Source organism: Saimiri boliviensis, chromosome 1, assembly GCF_048565385.1.
Source record: "Saimiri boliviensis isolate mSaiBol1 chromosome 1, mSaiBol1.pri, whole genome shotgun sequence".
Taxonomy (NCBI): domain Eukaryota; kingdom Metazoa; phylum Chordata; class Mammalia; order Primates; family Cebidae; genus Saimiri; species Saimiri boliviensis.
Window position 1 is genome coordinate 170,965,441 of NC_133449.1, and position 27,869 is coordinate 170,993,309.

Genomic DNA, 27,869 nt, shown 5'->3' on the forward strand with positions numbered 1-27,869 from the left:
CATCCACAACCATCAGGCACGTGGATATTTTTTTCCCCCAGTATTAATTTTTTATTGAAATAACAACGAATACAATCCAGTTGTAAGGACTCAACCAGCAGATATATAGTGAATAAAAACATTAAGTCCTTTTCCAGTGGGCACATGGATTTTTGATGCTGTGTCTCTTCTGGTTAGTTATGGGGTATTCTCGTAATTTGGGTTAATTATATTCTGCTGTTCTCATGTACTTTTTTTCTTTTTTTGAGAGGGAGTCTTATTCTGTCACCCAGGCTGGAGTGCAGTGGCACGATCTCGGCTCACTGCAACCGCTGCCTCCCAGGTTTAAGTGATTCTCCTGCCTCGGCCTCCCAAGTAGCTGGGATTACAGGCACCTACCACCGCGCCCAGATAATTTTTGTATTTTAGTAGAGACAAGGTTTCACCATGATGGCTGGGCTGGTCTCAAGCTCCGAATCTCAAGTGATCCACCTGCCTTGGCCTCCCAAAGTGCTGGGATTACAGCATGAGCTACTGTACCTGGCCAGTGTAATATTTTTGAGTTTCATCCATGTTGTTATAGGGATCAGTTGTTGGTTCCTTTTTATTGCTGAGTCATCTTCTGTTATGTAAATATATCACAACTATCATTTTTCTGTATTTCTAGAATAAATTTGCTTATGTTTTGTTAAGGATTTTTGCATGTATGTTCATAAAGGATATTGGTTTATAGTTTTCTTTCAATGTCTTTGTCTGGTTTTGGTATCAGGGTAATACTGGCCACATAAATTGAGTTGGGAAGTACTTTGGGTATTTATTTCCAGGTGGTTTTTCTTGGCCATCTGTTGGGCACTACTGCTCCAAGAGGCCCAGAGATGTTCTTCAAAGAGTTTTTTTACAGGTCTAGGGAGGGTGTAGAAGCCCCTGGCACTGCTCTCAATGTTCTGTGGCTAAGCAGCTATTTGCCATTCCTGTTCGGTGTATGGTGTGCCAGTAGGGTGCAGACGTCCAAACACTGTGACCTTCTATTGCAGCCATCCTCTCAAATCTGGCTGCTTCTGCCCTTTTGGCACAAGACAGTGGCCTCCATCCTTCCCTCTGGGATGATCCAGTGTAATCCCCCTAAACCAAAAAATATAGTTTACTTCTAAGAGAAGGGGTGAGAGAGAGGGAAGGGAGGGAGGGAGGTTGGTGAGAGGGATAGGATGCTCAGATCTTTAAAAACAAATTCAGACCTTGCCTGAGAGTGGAACGGTGAGAGGAGAAAATTTCATGTTCCCTGGTAAATGCCCAGAAGTAGGAGTTCAAGACAAAAGTGGGGTTTTGCCTTAAACACCCTCTGTAAGGCAAGCCCAGGAAATTTTAGATCCATATATAAACTTCTAGAAAGGGAATCTTACACATCATATAATGTTCTCCTCAACCATTTATCTTTTACAAATGTGGAGACTGTCCCTCATCTCCGCCCCTTAGAGATAGCCAAAGATGCTTGAAAACCACTATTTTATGAGGTTTTGGGGGCCTCAGGCAAATAAAATTCCTGCTGATCTAGGCTGATTCCCCAGCTATCCTGAGCTGGCATGCAGATCGGGCTCTACGGTTTCTGGCTAGCAAAATCAGGACAAAGAACACATTATAATGACTTCCAGCCAGAGACAGAGTCTACTGCATCATGCGAGGTAAACTCCCAAGATCTTCAGGGGCCTTTATTGCTGGTGTTTGGGTCTAAATATTATAGCAGGAACAACCGTCATCAACAGTAAGCTCTAATTTGTATTGTGTGAGCTTGTGCACGTGTACACACATATACAGTTATGGTTGTTATACGATTAAGGCATTAGTACATCGAAAGTGGACTCTTCAACATTGTGAGAGCCCACTTCCCTATGTTGCTTGGGAGAGTCACCACAGACTTCCAAGGGGCTGGAACAAGTTACCTGAGCCATGGTCATTTACAGAGACCTGAGGATGTCAGTCCCCATTACCAGATAACCTCACCGTAAACCAGGCATACTGCTTAGATGGAAAACTGGAACTAAGTGGAAGGTTTATAAAGAAAAAGGGTCTGGGCCAGGCACAGAGGCTCAAGCTTGTAGTCCCAGCACTTTGGGAGGCCAAGGCAGGTGGATCACTTGAGGTTAGGAGTTTGAGACTAGCCTGGCCAACATGGTGAAACCCCGTCTCTACTAAAAATACAAAAATTAGCTGGGCATGGTGGTGTGCACCTGTAATCCCAGGTACTCAGGAGGCTGAGGCAGGAGAATTGCTTGAACCCGGGAGGCGGAGGTTGCTGGAGCCATTGCACTCCAGCCTGGGTAACAAGAGTGAAACTCCATCTCAAGAAAAGAAAACGAGTCTGGTTTGTTAGAGCAGCTGGGGTTTGACCTTGACTACAGCAAGATATTTGGATAAACGAGTTCCCAGGAGCCAAGGAAACAAGGTGATGGTGGGAGACCACATTGTAGGGAGGCAAGTGCGGGTACCCTCAGGATAGAGGAAAGCGGTCCAGACTTCATTTTAATGGTTGCTTGAGAGAATGAAAAGGACCTAAGACAGGCTGTGAAGTCCTCAAGTTCAGGTTCAGCCTCTGCCTTTTGTGTCCTGGGACCCTTCACGTACTCTCTCAGGACCTTAGTCTCCCTGTTTATAAAAAGAAAGAGGTTGATGATTGCCTGTTCCCTGCTACTTCTGAGTTGTGTGAAGCCTCAGGTGTGGCATTGATTTGGCTTCAGTCATGACCCACCACCATGACCCAGGAAGCTATTGCTGCAGTAAGTGTCCTGGACGTTAACACCACTTTACAAGAAGTCTCACGGCTCTCATCCATGACGGCCCAGCATAAGGATTTGCAAAACTGCCAAAGCCTTAGCTGAGGGCCATGCCCATCTCTGGGAGCCTGCACGATGAGCCCACCTCTGTCAAGTCAGGGGAGGCTCTTTGTGCTGAACTCCAGATCAACAGATCTAAGGGAGGGTGATGACAGATGAAGCCAAGGGGACAGGTAGGCGGCCCCTGTGAAACTGACAGAGAGGGAAGATTATGTATAGTGGTTGGTCCTGTTGTGTCATAGTTAAGAACTGTGGCAAACAATCTCAGGCGACGGATGTTATGGAAGAGTACTTCGAACACAGAAATGAACAAACAGGCTGGGGGTGGTGACTCGTGCCTGTAACCCCAGGACTTTGGGAGGCTGAGGTGGGGGGAATCACTTGAGCCTGGGAGGTTGAGGCTGCAGTGAGCTGTGTTCACATCATTGCACTCTAGTCACACTGTTTTAAAAAGAAGAAAAAGAAGGTGGAGGAGGGGAAGGAAGGGGAGAGAGGAGAAGAAGAAGTGAACAAATAAAAAGTTTGGCTTCTACGAAGGAGTGTGAGGCAGGAGAATTGCCTGAACCCAGGAGGCGGAGGTTGCGGTGAGCCGAGATCGCGCCATTGCACTCCAGCCTGGGTAACAAAAGCGAAACCCCGTCACAAAAAAAAAGTTTGGCTTGCAGGGGAAAAAAAAAAAAAAAAGAGAACTTGGTGATTAAATTATGTCTAGATTTTTAAGTCTTAGAACTATGTGAGGAAATAATTGTGCTTTATTTTTGCTTGCTTGTTTTATAATGTTCTCTATAAAATTGCCAGCTGGTCTGAGATGTTAGAAGCATTAACAGAGAAAGGGGATTTTGTCAATGTTTCGGCTAGGGACAGGGTCAGACACTGCTGAAGGACCTTAAAGCCGAGGGCAGAAAGTCAGGGGACAAGCATCTGAGACTGCCAGTCATTCATTCCTTCCAAAAGATTGTGCTCTCGTTCTTTAGAAGACTTTGAGTTTGCTTTAAAGACATAGTGCCTTTGCTAAAGGGGGTTTTGTAAGTCCTAAGATCCTGAAGACCTAAGGAAACTCTACATATTTTCCTAACTCTCTTCACTTTGTAAACAGTGAGGTAGGTCTTTATAAACAATTATAGCAAGCCTACATATTGAAATCTCTTTCAGCCCATAATGCATTGTTTGACCAGCCTCCCCAACTTTCAGACAGTCAGTTCCCGTCTTCTGGAAATGGCTTCCCATCACTCCAGCCTCACCTGCCCATACCTATCCCCGGGCCTCGGGCCAGCAGGCACGTTTATATTATCATCACCACCTCTGGCTTCCTTGCTGGAAATACGCTCATTTTGAGATTGAAAAAGCGTCAAAGGAAATGTTTTGGAGTGATGTTTGCTATGGAGGTCAGAATTTTCACGAGCAGATACAGGAAGAATAGATTTGGGACTGAGGAAGGGAAAGCTGATGACTTTGAGGGTGTTCATGGATTAGCCACATGTCAATGTCCAGTGGGCAGTTAAACATGCTGACCTGCAGCTCCCAAAGGAAGAGCAGCTGCAGACATAGATTGAGAACCACGGGAACAGGCTCTCCTTGAAGGGAAGAGAACAGCTGTAGCTATCCAAGGAGAATAGAAGAGAACAGACCCTTATATGAAAGAAGAGGAGGAAAACCCAGCCAAAAAGGATGGCAAAAAACCCCAGACCCCAGAAAAACAGTGGATCCGAGGAGACAGCCTCTGGCTCATATAGGTGCCCTCTGTGTTTCACATACCACTGGTGTTTAGTATTTTTTGTATAGGATGTCAACATTTACAGATACATTCATGTTCCTGCTTGTCTAGTGATCTGTCCACATGCACCGTTAATTCCTAATGGAGTGAGGTAAAATATCGGGCCTTGTGTCTGCTCTTCCATTCTGATTGCAAAGATATCTGCTAGAACTTTTTGGAAAAGGTCCAAGTGACTGGGTAGGAATGTCATAGCCCTGCTAACTTATTATAGGCAAAAAAAAAAAAAAAAAAAAAAAAAAGATAAGAATTAGAATCCATCTTTTGGCTTCTTGATTTCTTATTTTGACTGAAAAAATGGGCTGTATAACTTTCTTCCTGTAGGGAACCAACAAAGGGGAAGATCGGCTTGTTCTGGTGGGCTGGGGAGAGCATCACAGATTCAAGTCCAGTTTGGGGTCTTGTCCCACCACTTGGGACTGTTTCCTTCAGGTATGACCACATTTCCACCAGGAATGAGATAGAGATAGAGAGAGAGAGAGAGAGAGTCATAGTTTCTTCCTCTCATTTTTTTGAAACCGGAGTCAAAAACGTAGACATAGTGGTTTGGTTGTGTGAATATTTTTGTGTTTCAGTTCACCAGTCATGGAAAATAAATGGACGCGGCTGCAGTTTGAACGACATCCCCAAGGTTTATTTATGTATTTAAAACATGAGTTTAGTTTTGCAGTTGAGTAATAAAAGGAATACTTGGGCTAAGTTCAAAATTCACAAAAAGTACAACTTTTGGTTCACAGTATGGGTCAAACCCCTAGTTGCTTATTCTCAGCTGTCTTTTTTTTTTTCAAAGAAATGTTGAAAAAACATCTTCCCCTTTGCTAGAAAGGCCTATGAAAAACAGGTTACTTAATATTCCTCCTCTGTTTTCCTCTGGGTGAAGGCACATGTTCCTAAATTTAGTAAAGTTTAAGTAGATCTTCCTCCCCTTGTCACGTCCTTCCTGTTCTGTTCATGATCTGGGGAAGTGGGGGGAGTATTTTTTAAGCGGTGTTGCTGTTTCTTTCTGCTTGAGCATTAAGGATAGATCCTACGTAGTAATTCCTGAGCATCCTGCCCTCCGCAGAAGACCAGTGATGAGGTTAATGAGGTGTTGGAAAATGGCAAAACCAACTCCAGTGTTACGCCTTCCAGCTTCTTAATTAGGAGTCCTGATGAATGGCTTGCTTGTAAAATACTCGTTCCCTGGGTGACACCCCCACCCAGCAAGGAGAGATGAGGAAGCGCCTGGTAAGATAAAACAGGGCAGTCAGTCCTCTGCTTTCTCCCAAGTTTGTCCAGCTCACATCCAGGGCCTGCAGCTGTCTGTAGCTACCATAAATAATGTCCCAGGGGCTTCCAGAGGCTTCCAAAGGCCAGAGCTGCCAGTGCAGCATGAATTATCACGGAAACACGAGATAGCTGGGAGCTTTCTCTCGGCATTTTTCTCCTGCAGACCACGGGGCTGGATCCAGGGTCTCCCACAGTTGTTTTGTGTGTGTTTGGAGTGTGATGGAGCCTATGTGGACCGTTGCAGAACTGGGTACTTCCAGGTACTCACAGTTGTGAAACCATAAGGTTTCCAGGGGCCAGCCTTATTAAACTACCCAGGAGACTTGTACTTTGAGAACATGCGTTTAGCCAGTGTTGCACCTCAGAGGAAGGACTGCCCTCACTGTGCTGTGATAGATGTGTGCTCCAATATTTTCCAGGACTCTGGACGTTATCATTGGGACACAGCTACATTTCTTTCTCCCGAGTGAAAAAAGTTTTTTCCAGGAAAGACATCAAGGCTGTAAAGACAAACGGTGTGACTATCTGTGGTTGGAGGAGGTGCAGGGAAAAGAATCCCTTCTGGGAATAGAAATAGGAAACTTTCATTGTAATTTTACAAGTTGTATTTCCCCCAGACTGATCTTTGGGCAATTTTAAGAGATTGAGAAACCCACAGATACTATACTCACTGTCTGGGTGACGGATTCATTTGTACTCCAAGTCTCAGCATCATGCGATAGACCTTTGTAACATTGTCTGTACATGTACCCCCTGATTCTAAAATAAAAGAAAAAAGAAAAAATGAAGGAAACAGGAAATCAGACTTGTAAGAGCAGTGATAGCAATTAGTGCCATTTCTCCTTCTACCCCGCTTTTAAAAAATAACTTGACTGGGCACAGTGGCTCACGCCTGTAATCCCAGCACTTTGGGAGGCCGAGGTGGGTGGATCACCTGAGGTCAGGAGTTCGTGACCAGCCTGGCCAACATGGTGAAACCCTGTCTCTACTAAAAATACAAAAATTAGCCAGGCGTGGTGGCATGCGCCTACAATCCCAGCTACTTTGAGGCAGGGGAATTGCTTGAACCAGGAGGTATAGGTTGTGGTGAGTTGAGATCATGCCACTGCACTCCAGCCTGGGCGACAGAGCGACACTCCGTCTCAAACAAACAAAAACTTGATTTATAAAAAATTTGGTGACTCATTCTATGAATTTTAACGTTTGTATAGATTCTTGTAACCACCACCATAATCTGGGTTCAAAACAGTTACATCACTCACCCCCACTAAACTCCCTTGTGCTGTCTCTTTGTAAGCATCCCCTTCCCTGACCCCTAACCCTGCCAACCACTGATCAGCTTTCTTACTCTATAGTTTTGTCTTTTCGAGAATGTCATATACATGGAATTCTACAGCATGTCACCTTTTTAAGATGGGCTTCTTAGACTCAGCAAAATGCCTTTGGGATCAGTCCAAGTCATGTGTATCAATAGTTTGTTCCATTTTATTTCAGCATATGGATGTACCTCCATTTGTTTATTCATTTACTTGTTGAAGGACAATTGAGTTGTTTCCAGTTGTTCAAGTCCCTTATTTTTTTAAACTGTGCTAAAACATATATAATTTTCCACTTTAGTGATTATTTTTAATTTTTTTATTTTTTTGAGATGGAATCTCACTCTGTCACCCAGGCTGGAGTACAGCGGTGCAATCTCGGTTCACTGCAACCTCCACCTCCTGGGTTTAAGCAATTCTCTGCCTCAGCCTTCTGAATAGCTGGGATTACAAGCACGTGCCACCTCATGCCCGGCTAATTTTTTTTTTTTTTGTAGTAGAGACGGGGTTCTACCATCGTGGCCAGGCTGGTCTTGAACTCCTGACCTCATGATCCACCTGCCTCAGCCTCCCAAAGTGCTGGGATTAAAGGCATGAGCCACCATTCCTGGCCCCCTTTAGCTATTTTTTTTTTTTAATTTCTAGCAGAGGTAATAGAGTTAATCTAAAACCACCCTTTAGCTATTTTTAAACATACACATCAGTACCTGGTACTAATTACATTCATACAGTTGTGCAACCATCACTACTATCTGTTTCTAAAACATTTCCACCACTGCACATAGAAACTGTATAACCATTAAGCAATAACTCTCATTTCCCTCAGCTCCTGGCAACTTCTCATCTACTTTTTATCTCTATGAATTTGTCTATTCTAGATATTCTCATATAAATGGATCATATAATACTTGGCCTTTGTGGCTGGGTTTTTTCACTTAGCCTAATGTTTTTAAGGTTCATCCATTTGTAGCACATATTAGTGCTTCATTCCTTTTTATAGCTGAGTACTAGTCCATTATATGTATATAACGCAATTTTCTTTATCCACTCATATAGGGGACACTTGAGTTGTTTATACTGTTTGGTTATTGTGAATAATGTTGCTATGCATATTGGCATACAAGTATTTGTTTGTGTCCCTGCTTTCAATTCTTTTTTTTTTTTTTTTTTGAGATAGGGTGTCGCTCTGTTGCCCAGGCTGGAGTGCAGTGGCATGATCTCAGTTCACTGCAGCCTCAACCTCCCCAGCTCAAGCAGTTCTCCCACCTCAGCCTCCAGAGTACAGGCACATGCCACCACACCTGGCTAATTTTTTTTTTTTTTTGGTATTTTTTGTACAGATGGGGTTTTACCACGTTGCCCAGGCTGGCCTTGAATTCCTTGGGCTCAAGTGATCCACCTGCCTCGGCCTCCCAAAGTGTTGGGATTACAAGTGTGAGCCTGACTTTTTTTTTTTTTTGAGTTTGAGATGGGGTCTTGCTCTGTCACACAGGTTGGAGGGCAGTGGTATGGTCTTGGCTCGCAGCAACCTCAGCTTCCTGGGCTCACCTGCTTTTAATTCTTTTGCTACCCCTACTTTTTAATTTAAATTGATAGGGGAAGGAAGTTTCTAGTTCTAAGAATCTGATATTTTGTATGAATCTAGTAATCGTTCTTTGTGTTTTGTAAGCTTAAAGGATTTTAGGAATTCTACCCATTTTTGTTGTTGTTGTTCGTTAAGGCCCCCTGTGTTCTGCGAGGAGGATGACGATGGTAGTCAGGATTTGGCTATGGGGAAAGGGGACTCGTAGAAATGGCCCAGAGCCCGTTCGGGGGGTGGGGGTGGCCAGCCTCGGTTTGTGTGCCCTCACTCAAGTCATGGTATAATTGTGCTTGGGTTTGGAAGTAGCCTTTGATAAGCATCTCATGTGAGCTACTTTATCTGGCTTTTGCTTCATTTCACCAGAGTTTGCCAGGCCATTAGGAGAAGACTTAAGGAGATAGGGGCCAAAAATGCCATGTGGGAAGAAGCTTTCAGACGCAGTAGGATCTGTTTTAATTTGATGTGTCTGAACCTACCCAGACTCAGGGCTCAGCTAATTCCACACCCATTTAGAATGATTGGTAGTGGGGCCAGTCTAAACTATAAAATGTTTGTGAAATAGATTATGATTACCTTCAAGGATGCACCTTTGTGACAAGGAACTTAATAGACTTTAATTAAGAGATAGCTATAATTTATATTTAAGTAGCTTCATTTGTATACAGTAGGGGCTAAAGTCATTAAAAAGCAGTGGTATTTTTAAGCAGCGTAGTTTCTCTTCCAGTGTTGTTAGTTGGCCTATTAAATTTCCCCTGATAAACATTATAAATATAGGAGTTCAGCCTAGTCTTTCTTATCATGAATTGCCATCCCATAGAGACTAAAAATTATAAGGTTATGGCCGGGCGCGGTGGCTCAAGCCTGTAATCCCAGCACTTTGGGAGGCTGAGGCAGGTGGATCACGAGGTCAAGAGATCGAGACCATCCTGGTCAACATGGTGAAACCCCGTCTCTACTAAAAATACAAAAAATTAGCTGGGCATGGTGGCACGTGCCTGTAATCCCAGCTACTCAGGAGGCTGAGGCAGGAGAATTGCTTGAACCCAGGAGGCGGAGGTTGCGGTTAGCCGAGATCGTGCCATTGCACTCCAGCCTGAGTAACAAGAGCGAAACTCCATCTCAAAAAAAAAAAAAAAAAATTATAACGTTATCGTTCTGTACAGCTGGGCTTGGCCTCTTTGTTGACCGGATATATAGCAGAGTTCGGTTGTCTTTTTATGTGCATATACATTCTTTTGCCCCTAGAGTGTAACAAACCCCCCCTTTACCAATCCCCAGCTGTAGCCTTCCGCCAAGCCTAATATTCTCACCCCGAGAGATTCTTTTGGCTTAAAACGCTTCTTTCCAGGAAGCTGTTAAATCTAGCAGAGAGGAAGAGAGAGAGAGAGAGAGAGAGAGAGAGAGAGAGAGAGAGAACCAGAGTCCACATATACATTGTTAAGTGTCAGAGAGTTGTAGGAGGGGTGTGTGTGTGGCGGGGGGCGGGGGGAGGTGAGTGTGTGTGTGTGGGTGTCTGTGTGTCTATGTGTGTTTCTGTTTTCTTTTGAAAGGAAGAAAGGACTGTAAATCTATTCTGGATCACCTGGATGATCACTGGGTGATCATCTGGCCACACTCTTTCAGTTCCCAGGTTTGCATGGAAGTTTGTGCTCACACAGGGGCTTGTGATACTACCCCATCGCAAGGTAGACTGAAGAGAAGACAGAGTATGAAAACTAAGTCATCAGTGGCTCACACTGACAGGCATTCCACGCTCAAAACACCCTGGTGGTTGATACTTTATTCATTGTAGGCGAAGGTTCAGCCTAGTCTTTCTTATCATGAATCTTATCATGAACACAGAGCCAGCTTCGTAGGTCCTAAGTTCATTAGCCATTTTTCCTCGGCTAATCTTTTGGTATTATCTTTGGGGATCTCATTAAATTGGTTAGCCTTTCAAAATAATGGAACAGAGGTTAAAATGGGTTTATTATTTAGAAAGAGTAATTAGGCTGGGTGCGGTGGCTCACGCCTGCCAACCCAGCACTTTGGGAGGCTGAGGCAGGCTGATCGCAAGTTCAAGAGTTTGAGACCAGCCTGGCCAACATGGTGAAAGCCTGTCTCTCTACTAAAAATTAAAAAATTAGCTGGATGTGGTGGTGGGCGTCTATAATCCTAGCTACTCGGGAGGCTGAGGCAGGAGAATTGCTTAAATCTGGGAGGCAGAGGTTGCAGTGAGCCGAGATCATCTGTGCCACTGCACTCCAGCATGGGCGACAGAGAGATCCTCCATCTCAAAATAAAAAGGAGTAATTACAACAATATAATAATAACTTACAAAGCCTTTTGTGTGTCCTGGGCACAGCGCTAAATGCTATTCTTGTATTGTTGTACTGAGTCTTCACAACTTCCCCATGAGTAAGTATTCTTACTATATCCACTTTATAGGAGAGCAGATAGAAACTAAGAGGTTCAGTCACTTACCCAAATCACACAGTGGGATTTAAACCCAGGCAGTCTAACTCCAGACCCATCATTCTGAGCTACTATGCTGGCCTCCCACAGTGAAACAGAAAGCATAAAACTATATTGCAGGATTCTAGTTTCTAAGAATCTGGTACTTTGTCTGTGGAAACAACTCGAGCATCCATAAACCAATAAATGGATGGTGCATTCTGTCACATTTCTGTCAATATTTTGGATTTTATTGACACTATAACTTTGTTTTTAATGTATAAATAAATCACATATATATTTACACATTTGTTTGGTCTTAATAGTTGTGTAAGAACTATAAGCATATAAGGTTTATACCTAGTTTTATATATTTGTGCATATATTAGTAATATCATAATAAAAGTGTCTTAGGTCAACACTGGCAGGCCACAGTATTATGTCATTAACACCCTGAACACATTAACACTGTTTACTTTAAATAAAATCCCTTAATAGCCTAAGAGACTGAACTTATTTTGATGGCTGGGAATGAAGAGGTCATGAGAAGGTTCCAAACAGAAGTTCAGAAATGGATCTGCAGTTGGTTATGAGGCACCAACAGCGGGGGTTGATGGTTATTTTCTCTCAGCTTTTTGAAGACCAGATTCTGTTCTCTCTTGGCCACTGCCAACGTGTTAAGAAGTCTGCTGCCACTGGAAATGCCTCTGTGGAGGTCATCATTCTTTCCTCCGGCTACTTTTTTTTTTTTTTTTTTTTTTTTTTGAGATGCTGTCCCACTCTGTTGCTCAGCCTGGAGTACATTGGCGCAGTCTTGGCTCACTGAAACCTCTGCCTCCCAGGTTCAAGCAATTCTTCTGCCTTAGCCTCCGAAGGAGCTGGGAGCTGGGATGACAGGTGCCCACTACCATGCCTGGCTAATTTTTGTATTTTTAGTAGAGATGGGGTTTCACCATGTTGGCCAGGCTGGTCTCGAACTCCTGACCTCTTGATCCACCCACCTCAGCTTCCCAAAGTGCTGGGATTACAGGCATGAGCCACCATGCCTGGCCTCCTTCAGCTGTTTTTTTAGATATTCTCTGTGGCATTCTTCATGCTCACAAAGGTGTGCCTAGATGTGCATATAGTTTTATTTGTGCTGGAGGGAACTCCATGTCCTTCCTGAACCTCGGGATTCTTGTCTTTCCTCAAAACTGGAAAATCGTCTGTGATAATCTCTCCACATACCATCTCACCACATTTCCATGCTTCTCTCCTATGAGAACGCCTCCTCTCATTCTGTTTTTCATGCCTCTGCCCCATTCATTTATCTCAGCACATGGCATTCTGGTTAACTCCTGCAAATCAATTTTTCTGTTTTCTGTGTTCTCTTCAGATGCATTCAATATAATATTTAACTCATACATTAGGATTTTTTTTTTCTTTAACTGGAGGAGGGAAGTTTGTGTCATTTTTATTTTTTATTTTTTATTTTTTTTGAGACGGAGTTTCGCTCTTGTTACCCAGGCTGGAGTGCAATGGCGCGATCTCGGCTCACCGCAACCTCTGCCTCCTGGTTCAGGCAATTCTCCTGCCTCAGCCTCCTGAGTAGCTGGGATTACAGGCACGCGCCACCATGCCCAGCTAATTGTATTTTTAGTAGAGATGGGGTTTCACCATGTTGACCAGGATGGTCTCGATCTCTTGACCTCGTGATCCACCCGCCTTGACCTCCCAAAGTGCTGGGATTACAGGCTTGAGCCACTGCGCCCGGCCTATGTCATTACTTTTTAAAACAACTTTATCAAGATCGAATTTATGTACAATAATATGGCTGGGCATGGTGGTTCATGCCTGTAATCCCAGCACTTTGGGAGGCTGAGGCAGGCAGATCATCTGAAGTCAGGAGATCAAGACCAGCCTGGCCAGCATGGCGAAACCCCATCGCTACTAAAAATACAAAAATTAGCTGGGTGTGGCGATGGACGCCTGTAGTCTCAGCTACTTGGGAGGCTGAGGCAGGAGAATTGCTTAACCCAGGAGGTGGAGGTTTCAGTAAGCCCAGATTGTGCCATTGCACTCTAGCCTGGGTGACAGAGCAAGACTCTGTCTCCAAAATAATAATAATAATAATAATAATAATAATAATAATAATAATAAATAATAATAGGCCGGGCGCGGTGGCTCAAGCCTGTAACCCAGCACTTTGGGAGGCCGAGGCGGGTGGATCACGAGGTCCAGAGATTGAGACCATCCTGGTCAACATGGTGAAACCCCGTCTCTACTAAAAATACAAAAAATTAGCTGGGCATGGTGGCACGTGCCTGTAATCCCAGCTACTCAGGAGGCTGAAGCAGGAGAATTGCCTGAACCCAGGAGGCGGAGGTTGCGGTGAGCCGAGATCGTGCCATTGCACTCCAGCCTGGGTAACAAGAGCGAAACTCCATCTCAAAAAAAAAAAATAAATAAAAATAATAATAATAAAGCATATTTATTTTTATTATTTATTTTGTAAAGTCCAAAATCATCACATTTATTATTCCTTTTATTTCCTGAGTATTTTTTTTTTTAAACTTTTATTTTAGGTTCAAGGGTATATGTGAAGATTTGTTAATAGGTAAACTCATGTCATGGGGATTTGTTGTACAGATTATTTCATTACCCAGGTATTAAGCCTCATACCCAATAATTATCTTTTCTATTCCTCTCCTTCCTTCCACCCTCAAGTAGACCTCAGTGTCTCTTGTTTCTTCCTCTATAAGTTCTCATCATTTAGCTCCCCCTTACCAGTGATAATATGTGGTATTTGGTTTTCTGTTCCTGTGTTAGTTTGCTGAGGATAATGGGCTCCAGCTCCATTTGTGTTCCCACAAAAGACTGGTCTCATTCTTTTTCATAGCTGCATAGTATTCCATGGTGTATATGTACCACATTTTCTTTATCCAGTTTGTCATTGATGGACATTTAGGTTGATTCCATGTCTTTGCTATTGTGAACAGGAGCACACTTACTTAAATTGTACAATTAGATGTCTTTTGATGAATGTATATACCGATGAAATCACCACCACACTCAAAATACAGAACATTTCTATCACCCCTAAAACTTTCCTTATGACCGTTTGGGAAATTTTCAACATTTCTTTCTTCAGATATTTTTTTCTACTCTCTTCTCTCTCCTCTTCTTCTGGAATTACCATCATATGTATATTGAACATTTGGATATTGTTCCCTCAGATCTGTAAGATTCCCCTCATTTTTCTTCAATTTTCATTCTTTTTGTTGTTTGGATGTGGCATTTCTGTTGCAGTATCATCATGTTCCTTGATTCTTCCTTCTGCCGTCCCCAACATTCAGTTAAGGTCATCTAGTGAAGTTTTAAAATGTCAGATTTTGTACCTTTCAGCTCAAGAATTTCCCCCTTTCTGATTTTATATGTGTTTTAGTTTTAATTTCTCCACTGAGAGTTCCAAGCTGTTCACTCAATGTATACCACATTTTTGTTTAATTCTTTGAACATATTTATAATATCTACTTTAAAGATTTTGTCTGGTAAATGCAACATTTGGAGCCACTCAGAATCAGTTTCTATTGGCTGCCTTTTTCTCTGAGTATAGAGTGTACTTTAATGTTTCTTTTCATGTATAGCAATTTCTGGTTGAAGGTTGGGCCTTATAGATAATACATTATGGCAACTCTAGATTCTGCTGTATTCTTCTGAGAACTATTGAGTTTTTTTTCTAGTAGGCAACAGACTTGTTTAGTTTCCAGTCACAAACTTTGACCCCCTGTGATACACAGCAGCCAGTATCTCCCTTTTCATGGCTTCCCATAGCTGCTTTTCTGCCTGCCCCTTTGGGAGTTTTCCCTGTTTCTTTGTAATTTGGTAGTTAGCCAGGGATTTCAGCAGTCAGAAGTCACCCTCTTTGTTCCTTTCTTGCTTACAGATGTTCCCACTCCTTGATTTCCAGCTACTTGGCTGATTTTAGGCTGTCTCTGACATTTCACGGCTGCAAGATTCAATTTTCTGTCACCTGAATTGTGCATAGTTAGGAAATTTACTAAGTCTGTTTGTTTGTTTTTAAAAGGCAGCACATTCACACAACTCTGTATTCAAGGGTAGATTTCTCTCTGGTTTCTGTCTACTTTTTCACCAGGTTCCTTAGGGTCTTTTACCACATATGTGTAGTTTAGCTTTTGGCCAGAGACTTGGACAGAGTTTATACTCAGAATTTGTACTCCTTCTGTGTTTTTTCTGCTGCCAGTACTTTTCCTGTAGACTTCTAACTACTTTTCAGCCTTGAACTCCAATGTGTGGAACCTTTAGCTGGTAAGGTTGTGGTTTTCCATGGTTGTCTTTCATAGCCCTAGCTGTGAGAGTTGGGTATCACCCTTAGGTGAGGAAGATATAAACTTGAAATTCCTACTCCTTCCTGTGGCAGTTTTTAAGATGAAAGTCTCCTGTTTTTATCTGCTTTTGGATTCTCTCTAGGGTCTTTAAATAATTGTTCTTAAAAAAAAAAAATTCCCAAAGCTGTTTTTATCATTGTTATCAGTAGGAACATTTCAAAAGCACTTCAATCCTCTGCCATTTTTGTAAGTTATCTGCCTCTTGGGTGTTTTATTCCAGTGTCTTCGTTTTTTATTTGAAGTTTTATTTAGTCACTTTCTGAATTAAATCTGCTAGTGTTTGTGATAGCCTTTTTATTTCTCACTTTTAGGTCCTTTCTGAAAATCATGTTGGATCATTTTAAAGATGCTTATTTTATGGCCTATATCCAGTCAATGTCCTGATGCTCTTGCATGTTCAGAAATGCCATTTGGTATGTCTGCTGGCTCTCTCTCATTTAACTGTTTATAAGTAATTTTTGAATTATGAGCTATTGTTCAGGTATGCAGTAAACACGGAAACACCAAGCGTCCTGAGTTAGGGCTTTAGATCTACAGGGAGGCTTTCGTTTGCCTTCATCTGGTGTCCCACGAATATCACGGATCTCTTTCTTTCTTTTCTTTCTTTTTCTTTTTCTTTCTTTTTTTTTTTTTTTTTTTTTTTTTTTTTTTTTTTTTTTTTGAGATTGAGTTTCACTCTTGTTACCCAGGCAACAAGATTCTCCTGCCTCAGCCTCCCGAGTGGCTGGGACTGCAGACACCCATCACCACACCTGGCTAATTTTGTATTTTTACTAGAGACAGGGTTTCTCCATGTTTGCCAGGCTGGTCTCGAACTCCTGACCTCAGGTGATCCTCCCACCTTGGCCTCCCAAAGTGCTGGGATTACAGGCATGAGCCACTACACCCAGCATGGACCTCTTTCTTATGTTAATTTCTAAGGCTAAGGGTTTCTAGACCAAGCAGGTATAACTTTGTAGCCCAAGTCTTCTTGAGGACAGGCTCATGATGATAGGGCTGAAGAGAGCCACATCCTTAGGCCAATGCATAGACTATTTTTTGGATTCATCCCTCCACTGACAAGAGTGTAGTTCTTTGAAACTCCTGGTTAGCAGATGTCTCAGTTGGGGTTCCTGCCTACCTTCAGCTCAAGATCTGGTTTTCTACCTATCCCTGCTCTCTGAAGAGTTTAAAAACCTCATCTACTTGACTAATGAACCCCCAATACTGCCTATTTACTGCTATGATTTTTTTATTTTTCTGTTTGATTTGACTCTCTACTTTGGGAATTTTAAACAAAAGTAAAAATAATAGTATAATAAACACTCATACACCTACTGCCTAACAACTTATATTAGAGTTTTCCAGAGAACCAGAACCAACAGAGGGTTTGTGTGTGTGTGTGTGTGTGTGTGTGTGTGTGTGTGTGTGCGTGCGCCTATGTGTATAGATAGTCAGATATATTTATTTTAAGGAATTGGCTTGCATGATTGTGGAGGCTGGCAAGTCCATCGTACTGCAGGGTATGATGGCAGGCTGAAAACTCAAGTAAGAGCATGGTAGTACATGCCTATAGTCCCAGCCACTTAGGAGCCTGAGGTGAATGAATCCCTTGAGGACAGAAATTTGAGGTTATTGATCCATGATCATGCCACTGCACTCCAGCCAGGAGACAAAGTGAGACTCCCATCTCAAAATAAATAAGTGAAAAAATACCTAAAGGAAGAGCTGATGTTATAGTTTGAGTGTGAAGGCTGTTTGCTGGTATAATTCCTTCCTCCTCAAGGGAGGTCAGTCTTTTTCCTATTCAGGCCTTCAGCTGATTAGATGAGGCCTACCCACATTATGGAGAAGAATCTGCTTTACTCAAAATCTAATTAAGTGTTATCCTCATATAGGAGATACCTTTACAGAAATATCTATAATAATATTTGACAAATATTGGGGGACTATGGCCTAGCCACAGTGACACGTAAAATTAACTATACAAATTAATAATAATTCCCTGTTATCCTTCAGTAAATCTTTAATAATTTTTAAGTGTCATGTAATACCCGTTTCGTATTTACATTCCTCTAATTTTTTCAAAATTGTCTTTCATAGTTGTTTTTCTTTGCAAATCAAGTTCCAGTCAAAGACTAAGCATTCATTTAATTTTACATATTTTAATTCTTCCTTAATTTAAAAGATGTGGAAGAAATGTTCCAGAGAATATGACAAGAAAAAAAAGATGAAAAATAAGAGAGAGATAGAAAAAAAAAGAATATTAAAGGATCAAATCAGGAAGTCAAGCTTCTGCTAATAGTAGAGCCGGGTTGGCAGGGGATGCTGAATAAATGGATAGGAGACCGTTATCCAAAAAATTTCACCAGAGGGCTGGGTGCAGTGGCTCACACCTGTAATCTCAGCACCTTGGGAGGCCAAGGTGGGTGGCTCACAAGGTCAGGAATTCGAGACCAGCCTGGCCAATATGGTGAAACCTCATCTCTACTAAAAAATACAAAAATTAGCCAGGTGTCATGGCAGGCACCTATAGTCCCAGCTACTCGGGAAATTGAGGCAGGAGAACTGCTTGAACCTGGGAGGTAGAGGTTGCAGTGAGCAGAGATCATGTTATTGCACTCCAGCCTGGGTGACAGAGTGAGACTGTCTGGAAAAAAAAAGAAAAAAAAATGTCACCAGAGAATTTCCTAGAATGAAAGGACATACATTTCTAGATTGGAAAGGCCCACCATAAACTCAACACAGTGAATAAAAAGATCCACACTAAGACTCACTATTAAGACATTTCGAACACTGGAGGCAAAGAAGATACTGAAAACTTCTAGAGGAAAAGAAGTCGTGCCATGTAATTGATCAGAAATCAGAATGATGTCACACTTCTTCATATCAACACTCTACTCTTAGGGAATAAAAGAACAATCCCTTCATGTTTCTGAGGGAGAATAATTTCCAACTGAAATTTCCATACCCAGCCAGATTGTCACCCAAGTAAAATGTTAGAATGAAGACATTTTCAGGCACAAGGGCCTTTTAAAAAGGGACTTTCCGTGTACCATTTGTATAAAAGCTACAGAAGGATATTTTAAAAGATGGGTAGGTGAGTGAAGAATAAATCAAGAAAGAGGATTCCATGGGATCTTGGAACAGTCAGTCCAAAATAGGAGAGAGTTATAAGAAACCCCAGGAAAATCATGGAGGGAAGCCATAGGGTGACTGCTGTGCAGAAAGTCCCCAGAACAGCCTCATGAATTGGAGACAGTGAAGGGCTTCAGAATGAATACTACAGTGAAAAGTTGAACTGATAAGCAAAGTAGTTGACTGAACTGAGAGGCTTTTTAGAGATTTACCAGAAAGTTTGGGGCCGAATTAATGATAAATAGGTTGAAAATAGAGGAAATAAAAACCAGACACTGATATAAGAAAAGAGACACAATCATTTGTGTGGTCTTTATGCAACTAACAGTTACTGAATGTTGATCTAGCCAATGGTGTGATGTGGCTACATAAGGAGGGTGCAGATGGTCCTGGTGGATAGGACAAAAAGCTAAATCCTTATTTCCCAAAATGAAGCCAATAGACACTGTTTAATATTGAAGAAAAAATCAGAAAATGCAATCTCAACATGGTGTTTAGAAATACAAAGTTATCAAAAGAAATATCTAGAGGAAGTGAAAGTAGTTGCCTCTGAGGAGCAGGAACTGGGTGCAATGGGAGAGGAGGCTGCTGTTTTTTGTTATAAACCCTACAGTACTATATGACTTTTAAAACTATGGATCTGCATCCATTTGATAACATTTTACAATATAAAAATTCATTAATTTCAGATTTTGTTTGTTTTGAGATAGGATCTCACTCTGTCTCCCAGGCTGGAGTGCAGTGGTGTGATCTCAGCTCACTGCAACCTCAACCTCCCAGGCTCAACAGATCCTCCCACCTTAGCCTCCAGCCTCCCAAGTAGCTGGAATTACAGGCGTGTGCTGCCACACCTGGCTAATTTTTGTATTTTTTGTAGAGAGGGGATTTCACCACGTTGCCCAGGCTAGTCTCAAAGTCCTAGGCTCAAGCAGTCCATTCGCCTCAGCCTCTCAAAGTGTTGGAATTACAGGCATGAACCACCATGCCCACCCTAATTTCAGATTTTTAAATACTCTTAGTAACTAACTGTGGCACACGTCACTATGCAGTATAACATCATCCTGTTGGCAAAGTTCTAAGTCGTCATCACCTTCTTCAGGGCAGGGTATTCTATCTCCTAAATTTGCATTGTCCAGTACAGTAACCACTAGCCATGCATTGCTATTTACATTTAAAATTAAAATTACATAAAATTCACGTTTCAATTACTCAGTCACACAATTCACATTTCCAAGTGCTCAAGAGCACATGTGACTAATGAGTATCGTTCTGCTCAGCACAGATAGCATGTCCATCAGCATGGAAAATTCTGTTGGACAGTACTATCCTAAATTGTTCTCAGATTCATCTCTTCTTCCCATCATGTTGCCATTCTCTCTGAGGCAGTATAAAGTAGCAATGGAAGGTATAGACCTCGTAGTTGAAATACTTGAGCTCAAGTATGGGTGTCATCACTCACTTGCTGTATGACTTTGGGTATATCATATAACCTCTTGGTGCTTCCGTGTCTCCATCTTTAAGATGAAGATACTAATAGCATCATCAGTATCTCCTTCTGAGGGTTGTAAAGGTAGACTGTGATCATGCATTTATCTGAAGTGCTGAGCACCATGCCTGGCCCATGTGAAGCACTCAGTAAAGGTTGCCTGCTACAATTACTCCCCTTCCCCCTCCTCACCACCCACTTGGTCAGCCACTTCTGAGCTCGCATGCAGCCCTGAAGGAGAGTTCCCAATCAAACCCAAAGCTTCCCACCTCAAAGCCCACCTCTCTCTCTTTCTCTCCCCAAGGACTTCCTCGAGTGCTCCAGGAGCTTGTCATTCCAGAGGCAGAGTAGCTCAGAAGCGCTGGGATTTATACCTCTAGTAGAAACCCTCAACCAGAGGATGGAAATCAGTGGGTAAGTACCCCAGCTTCCCTGCTGGGCAATTCTGAGGTGTTTCCTCCTCTATCCCTCAGAGTCCCGTGCTGGAATTGAGGCCAGTTTTCTATAGCAGTGACCTGCTCAAGGATCCGCCCTTTGTTGGCTCTTCTTCCTTCCACGTATGACCTTCTTCCTTCCAGTATGACCTTCTTCCTTCCAGTATGACCTTCTTCCTTCCACATATGACTCCCTCAACTTGTGCTGCTTGGATTTTCCTCTCAACCTGCACCCAAGTAATGGTCTCAGGGTCTGTTTTTGGGGTACCCACACTAAGATCATTATCATCATTATCATATCATCATCATTGTCCTCATCATCACTGTCAATTCGTTTTCTTTTCTCTCTTTCTTTTTTTTTTTTTTTTTTTGAGATAGAATCTTGTTCTTTCCCCCCGGATGGAGGAGTGCAGTGGCACGATCTCAGCTCACTACAACATCCGCCTCCTGGGTTCAAGTGATTCTCGTGCCTCAGCCTCCTGAGTAGCTGGGATTACAGGCACGTGCCACCCTGCCCAGCTAAGTTTTGTGGGTTTGGTAGACATGGGGTTTCACCATCTTGGCCAGGCTGGTCTCAAACTTCTGACCTCAAGTGATCCTCCTGCCTTGGCCTCCCAAAGTGCTGGGATTACAGGCATTCGTCACTGTACCTGGCCAGTTAATTTTCTCCTTATCTCAAGACCAAGCTCCTGCAGGAGGCTCCTGGCTGGTTTTCCCATCTTTTCCACGCTACAGCTAGAGCTGTCTCAGGCAAAATGTCAAGTTATGACTTAACTGCTTAAACTCTTCCCTGGTTCCTTCTTGCCCAAAGGCAGAGTGGAACTCTGCAATAAAGAACCTTCGAAAATTCCCCAGATTGGTGAAGTAATTTTCTTCCTTTACCAGCTTCACATGATGCTGCTCAGCATCCTTTAAACCCGCTGTTCTCATTTGCACTTGTGGCCAAACCCGTGCCGTCTCTTCTGACTGGAGTCATAATAATAGCAGTCATAGCAAATATTCATGGACCACTTTCCCTGTGCCTTGCAGTGTTTCTGTGCAATCCGTATGGCTTAGTTCACGGAATCCTCATGACAACCATGTGAAAAAGATTATGCTCTTCTCCCTATATTACAGATAGGGAGACCAAGTCTTAGAGAAATAACAAATACAGTGGTGGCATCAGAGGACTCTAGAGCTCGTGCCCTTTACTTGGCAGGAAAGTGACATCACACACACAGTTAACTCACTGGAAAGAAACTTTGCTTACTCAGGAGAGAGAAAAGAAAAAGTCGCAGTTAGTAGTGTGTGATCTGCTCATCATTCCACTCCTTGCATTCGTGCTCCCAGGGCAGTGAGCGGTGAGGCAGGAGTCTGCCCTTGTCCCAGTTTTCTGGGTCTCTCATACCAGGAGCACTTCTTGGCTAAGGGTGCTTAATTATTCATTGTATTCCTAGGATGTGGCCCCCAAGCCCATGCCAGTGACTTCTTCTGGTGCTCAGCTGAAGTAGCAGTGATCTGTGATCTGTTTCCCCGTGGGTGGAAGGAATGGCCATGTTGGATTTGCCCCACGATGGTACATCTGTCTCCCCAAAGGCTTGTCAGGGGTGACTTTGGCCACGTGTGGCTCCCTGTCACACATGACCCTGTGGTATCTAGTCCATGACTGAGGTGGGACTCCAGGGTCCTCTTTCCTTTTCCCGCTTCCCCACCTGGTAGACACCTGCTGTCTTAGTCTGTCTGAGCTGCTGTGAAAAAGTGCTACAGACTAAATAGCATATAAACAACAGAAATTGCTTGTTCACAGTTCTGGAGGCTGGGAAGTTTAAGATCACAGCACCAACAGAATTGGTGTCTTGCAAGGCCCACTTTCTGGTTCATAGGAAGTGGTTCATGGCTCCTTCTGGCTTTGTCCTCACATAGCGGAAGAGACAAGGCAGATCCATCAGGCCTCTTTTAGAGGGGCACTAATTCCATTGACCAATCACCTCCCAAAGGCCCTACCTTCCAACACTATCACAGTGATGATTCCATTTCAACAGATGAATGTTGGGGACATGCAGGCATACAAGCCATAGTGCCTGCTTATCTCTTGTGATACAGCTAAAATGTTACTCCTCTGGGAAGTGGTCGCTAACTCCTCTGGGAAGAATTTTTCCTCCTACCTGTGTTCTGGCAGCATCCAGTCCCTACTGCTCTTAGTGCTCTCCTAAGTTGCATTTTCACGATTTGTTTGTATATCACAGTCTCTAGCTACATTGTGTGAACCTCTCAATAGTGCAGGTTTTTTGTTCTCTGGATTCTCTGGTATCGGTTATAATCCCATCTTCCATACCAAGAATTCAGAAACTACTTGCTTGTTTGGTTGTCAGGAAGGCAGATCTCCATGCCTTTTGAACTTTTATTTTATTGTATTATTATTATTATTTTTTCTGAGATGGACTCTCACTCTGTCACCCATACTGGAGTACGGTGGCGCGATCTCAGCTCACTGCAACCTCTGCCTCCCAGGTTCAGATAGTTCTTGTGCCTCAGCCTCTCCAATAGCTGGTATTACAGGCATGCACCACCATGCCTGGCTAATTTCTCTATTTTTAGTAGAGATGGAGTTTTGCCATGTTAGCCAGGCTGGTCTCAAACTCCTGACCTCAAGTCAGGATCCACCTGCCTCAGCCTCCCTAAGTTCTGGGATTACAGGTGTGAGCCACTGCACCCAGTCCCATGACTATTAAAAAAAGGAACGAGATCAATTCAGAGTGGTTATTGTAAAAAATCAGTCATATTTCTTATAGAACCTGGAGTACCAATAATATTCTGTCTCTTTTTACTTTATTTCTCTTTGGTTTCTCCCTTCTTTCCATGGGATCACTATTTGACCTTAGGACTTTAAGGAGCTAGTTTCTGAAAAGTAATGTGGGCTGTTGAGTTTTCCTCCTTAGATCTATAAAAACATATGTATGTTACCTATTTCCATATCCAGTTTAAGACACTGCCTCCAGCCAGCTAATCTCCCCTCTCTTGTCCCTGAACCATGAAACTTGCACCATCTCTGAAAAGTTTCCAAGTTGTCTTTCTGTTTTTGTAGCTTGTAAAAGATGTGGTTTTTGGTTGTATGATTCTTTTTAAGCTGCTTCATTTGTTTTTGGACTGAAAAGTAGCATAGCTACCCAAACTTGGACAGAAACATCAAATTCAGAATCTCTGGAAGTACAGTAATAAGAAGCTAATTACTTCATGTTTTCAATATGAATGAGACTCAAATACAGAACAGAATTACTGCTTCCCTGTTCTAACTCGCACCCTCAGCTATGCTGGCAAATCTTGTTTTTCCTCTTGGGTTTAAGGGAATCTGTTGGGAATAAAAAGCATTTTCCTCTACTCCACCTGCTGGATGGAATGCATAAAAGCCTCCATGAGAGATCAAAGTATTAAGCAAATATAACTTCAGCTTCCAAAGTTTCAAGTCTGAAATACATTTCAGAGTTTCAGATTTGAATCCAGGCCAGAAACATGTATGCTGATACCGATGATTTGTTTCCTTTGGCAGAGGGTCTAGGGAAGTGTTATAATTCAGCTGTGGGGAGATAGGAGAATTGCGTGTATGTGGCTTCTACTTGATTGCCTGCAGATGGTGGAGAATGGAGTCTACCAGCTTCCCTCTTCTATCAGTGGCTTCTACCTCCCTGATTGGCCTCTCTTCAATCCATGCCCTACCACCCCTTGCTTTCTATACTTGAGCCTCACTGGCATCATGCTCCTTCCTGCCACAGGCCCTTGGCACATGCTGCTGCCTCTATCTGGAGTGTTCTTCACAAACCTTGCCATATCTCTTTAGCTAGTCAACTTGTACACTTCCTTCAGACATCAGCTCACTTCCTAGGGGAAGCTCTTAAGTGAAATGAAGTGAAATCCCCTTCTTATATGGTCGGAGGACACTGGATACTTCTTGGTAAGCAGCTATTATAGTTGCAGTTTTACATTTCTCTGTGTGATCCCTTGGCTAAATTACTTCCTAAAGGGTGATATATGTATGACAGGACAGATGATATGTGGATTTCCTTTTACGATGTTAAAATTATATGTTTATTTTAATGTGTAGTTAAAAAATCTATAGAGTACTGCTAGTAATGAATACTTACACTTTTACGAGTATTTTTGCATACAGTGGGCCTTAAAGTAGACAAAACAATCCATGTTACATAAACTATATATGAATTAGAAGTACCATAATCAGACAATAAGTATATATGGCAAAAATTCTGGAAGCAGTATGCAAATGACTGAAATTTGAAAAATGATGTGTTCATCAGTATCTGTCTCCCTTTATGAGAGTGTAAGCTCCAGGAAAGAGGTTTCCTGTGCATCCTGGCACCCACCAGACCCAGTGCATATTTAGGTCTTAAGAAATGTTTGTTGAAAGAATGGACACGTGATTGAATGAGAAACCTAGTGATTTAGCAAGTGTCCCTCCCAAGTAACATCAGGACAGGTGATTAGAAAGAAGGTTGAGGTTTTATTGAGGATCATCTATATAGATTGCAGACAGGATTTTAGACTTAGAGTGTTCACTTCAGATGCCCAGAGACTTGGCAGTCACAGGGCTGCAGGGAACCATGCCTGTTACCCTGCTCAGAACAGTTCAGTAGCATCCTGGGCAGGTATTGCCACAGGATAGATTCCCTGGGAAGCAGACTCTGAGATGCAGATTAGCACATGGGAACTTTATTAGAGAGTGTTCTTAGAGCACCTGTGGAAGAGGAGGAAGCACAGGGCAGAGGGAGAAGTTGGGACATTCCCAATAGAAGCCTCTGCTTACCCTGTGAGAGGTTCTGAAGCTGGAATAATCCTTTAGAGCTACCTAAATAATTAGGCTGGGTGTGGTGGCTCATGCCTGTAATTTCAGCACTTTGGAAGGCTGAGGCAGGAGGATTGCCCAAGCCCAGGAATTCAAGACCAGCCTGGGCAACAGGGTGAGACCCCATGATATAGTTTTGATGTGTCCCCACCCAGATCTCATTTTGAATTGTAGCTCCCATAATTCCCACGTGTCATGGAAAGGAGTCGATGGGAGGTAATTGAATAATGGGGGCAGGTCTTTTCTGTGCTGTTCTCGTCGTAGTGAGTAAGTCTCATAAGATCTGCTGGTTTTACAAAGAGCAGTTCCCGTGCACACACTCTCTCTTGCCTGAAGTAAGGTTTGTCAGTAGAGGGTGCCAGAGGGACACTATCAGAAGAAGGGGCATTTATTTGGGGTTCTTGTACTTTTCTTCTTGCTCCTATGGAACAGTGGCCACTGGGCAGCTCCCTGTGGAGACGTGCCGGTGCACACCTCCTGGCGAGTTTTGCTGGCACCCCAAGTGCTTCCAGAGAGTTTCACCAGCATTCTAGTGGGAATGAAGTGCCTCAGTGAAATTCTTCACCATCCAGTGGGCCACAGCCACGTCTCAAATGCAGCCTGAAGCTCATCTTGAGAGGCTGTCCTCTTTCAAGTGGGTTCCTTACTTGACTACCCTCCTCAGCCTTGACGATAGTAGCTGCTCCCTACATCTGCTATTCCAACATTCTTTAGAGCGTGCTTTACCCCTCTTAGTAGTTAATCCCTTTTACTAGTTAACAATTCTTTCCATTAAAATGTTCCCCCTGTTCAAATGATTGGTGTGGTTTCTGTCTCCTGACTGGACCCTGACTAACATCATCATAGACAATAAATGGTTAATGGATGGGCTGGGCACAGTGGCTCACACCTGTAATCCCAGCACTTTGGAAGGCCGAGGAGGGTGGATCACTTGAGGTCAGGAGTTTGAGACCAGCCTGGGCAATCTGGCAAAATCCTGTCGCTACTAAAAATATAAAAATTAGGAAGAGAGATCCAAGATGGCTGATTACTAGCAGCTCAGGATTGTAGCTCCCAGTGAAAGTGCAGAGAACAAGAGGACACCACACTTTCAGTTGAATTTTTGTTGCTCACAGACCAGGAGATTCCCAGCGGAGGAGCCCCACGGGTCGCCAGCGCAACTCCTGTGGCTGGCGCAGCGGTTTTGCTGGCCACAAGAGTCGCAGCAGTTCTTGACACAGAGTAAATGGGACTGGGTTCCCTTTTGGCCAATGTTTGGAGCTCTGGGAAGGCAGAGTCGCCTATTCCGCTGATTGAAGGACAGACTCAAGAAGGAAGCCAGACCGGAGATTCCCAGGCAGAAAAGCACCATCAATCTTAACGCGGCTGTTTTAGCCGGTGCAGTGGGTTGCTCAGATTCCAGCGCTGGGAATCAACAAGTTGGACGTCCACTCAGAAACCTAATTAGAAAGTAGTCGGCAATTATAAAGACCACAGATGGATAAATTTATAATGAAGGTGAGAAACCAGCCTAAAAAGGCTGAGAATACCCCAAATCAGAACACCTCTCCCTCTACAGGGGAACAAGGCCTGATAGAGAACGAGTGTGTTCCATTAACAGAAATAGGCTTCAAAAGGTGGATGAAAGGAAACTTCTGTGAGTTAAAAGAACTTGTTCTAACCCAATGCAAAGAAACTAAGAACTTTGAAAAAAGGTTTGATGAAATGCTAACGAGAATAGACAATTTAGAGAGGAATATAAGTGAATTAACGGAGCTGAAAAACACAACACGAGAACTTCGCAAAGTATGCACAAGTTTTAACAGCTGAATTGACCAAGCAGAAGAAAGGATATCAGAGGCCGAAGACCAACTCAATGAAATAAAACGAGAAGACAAGATTAGAGAAAAAAGGATAAAAAGGAATGAGCAAAGTCTCCAAGAAATATGGGACTATGTGAAAAGACCTAATCTACATTTGATAGGTGTACCTGAATGTGATGACGAGAATGAATCCAAGCTGGAAAATACTTTTCAGGGTATTATTCAGGAAAACTTTCCCAACCTAGCAAGGCAGGACAATATTCAACTCCAAGTAATGCAGAGAACACCACAAAAATATTCCTCAAGAAAACCAACCTCAAGGTACATAATCGTCAGATTCAGCAGGGTTGAAATGAAGGAGAAAATACTAAGGGCAGCCAGAGAGAAAGGTCAGGTTACCCACAAAGGAAAGCCCATCAGTCTCACAGCAAATCTCTCAGCAGAAACCCTACCAGCCAGAAGACAGTGGGGGCCAATATTCAACATCCTTAAAGAAAAGAACTTTCAACCCAGAATTTCATATCCAGCCAAACTAAGCTTCACAAGCAAAGGAAAAATAAAATATTTTGTGAACAAGCAAGTACTCAGAGATTTCATCACCACCAGGCCTGCTTTACAAGAGCTTTTGAA

The 27,869-nt window shown here is 42.9% G+C and overlaps 1 long non-coding RNA gene across 1 annotated transcript in view; it reads left to right on the plus strand.

Annotated features, from left to right (window-relative positions):
- The window catches only part of LOC141580296 (uncharacterized), a 282,711-nt gene that overhangs the window by 172,780 nt on the left and 82,062 nt on the right, over positions 1-27,869 (plus strand). The window contains exon 2 of the long non-coding RNA XR_012512485.1: positions 20,474-20,583. This is a non-coding gene — a long non-coding RNA (uncharacterized LOC141580296). The remainder of the gene's footprint in view (positions 1-20,473; positions 20,584-27,869) is intronic.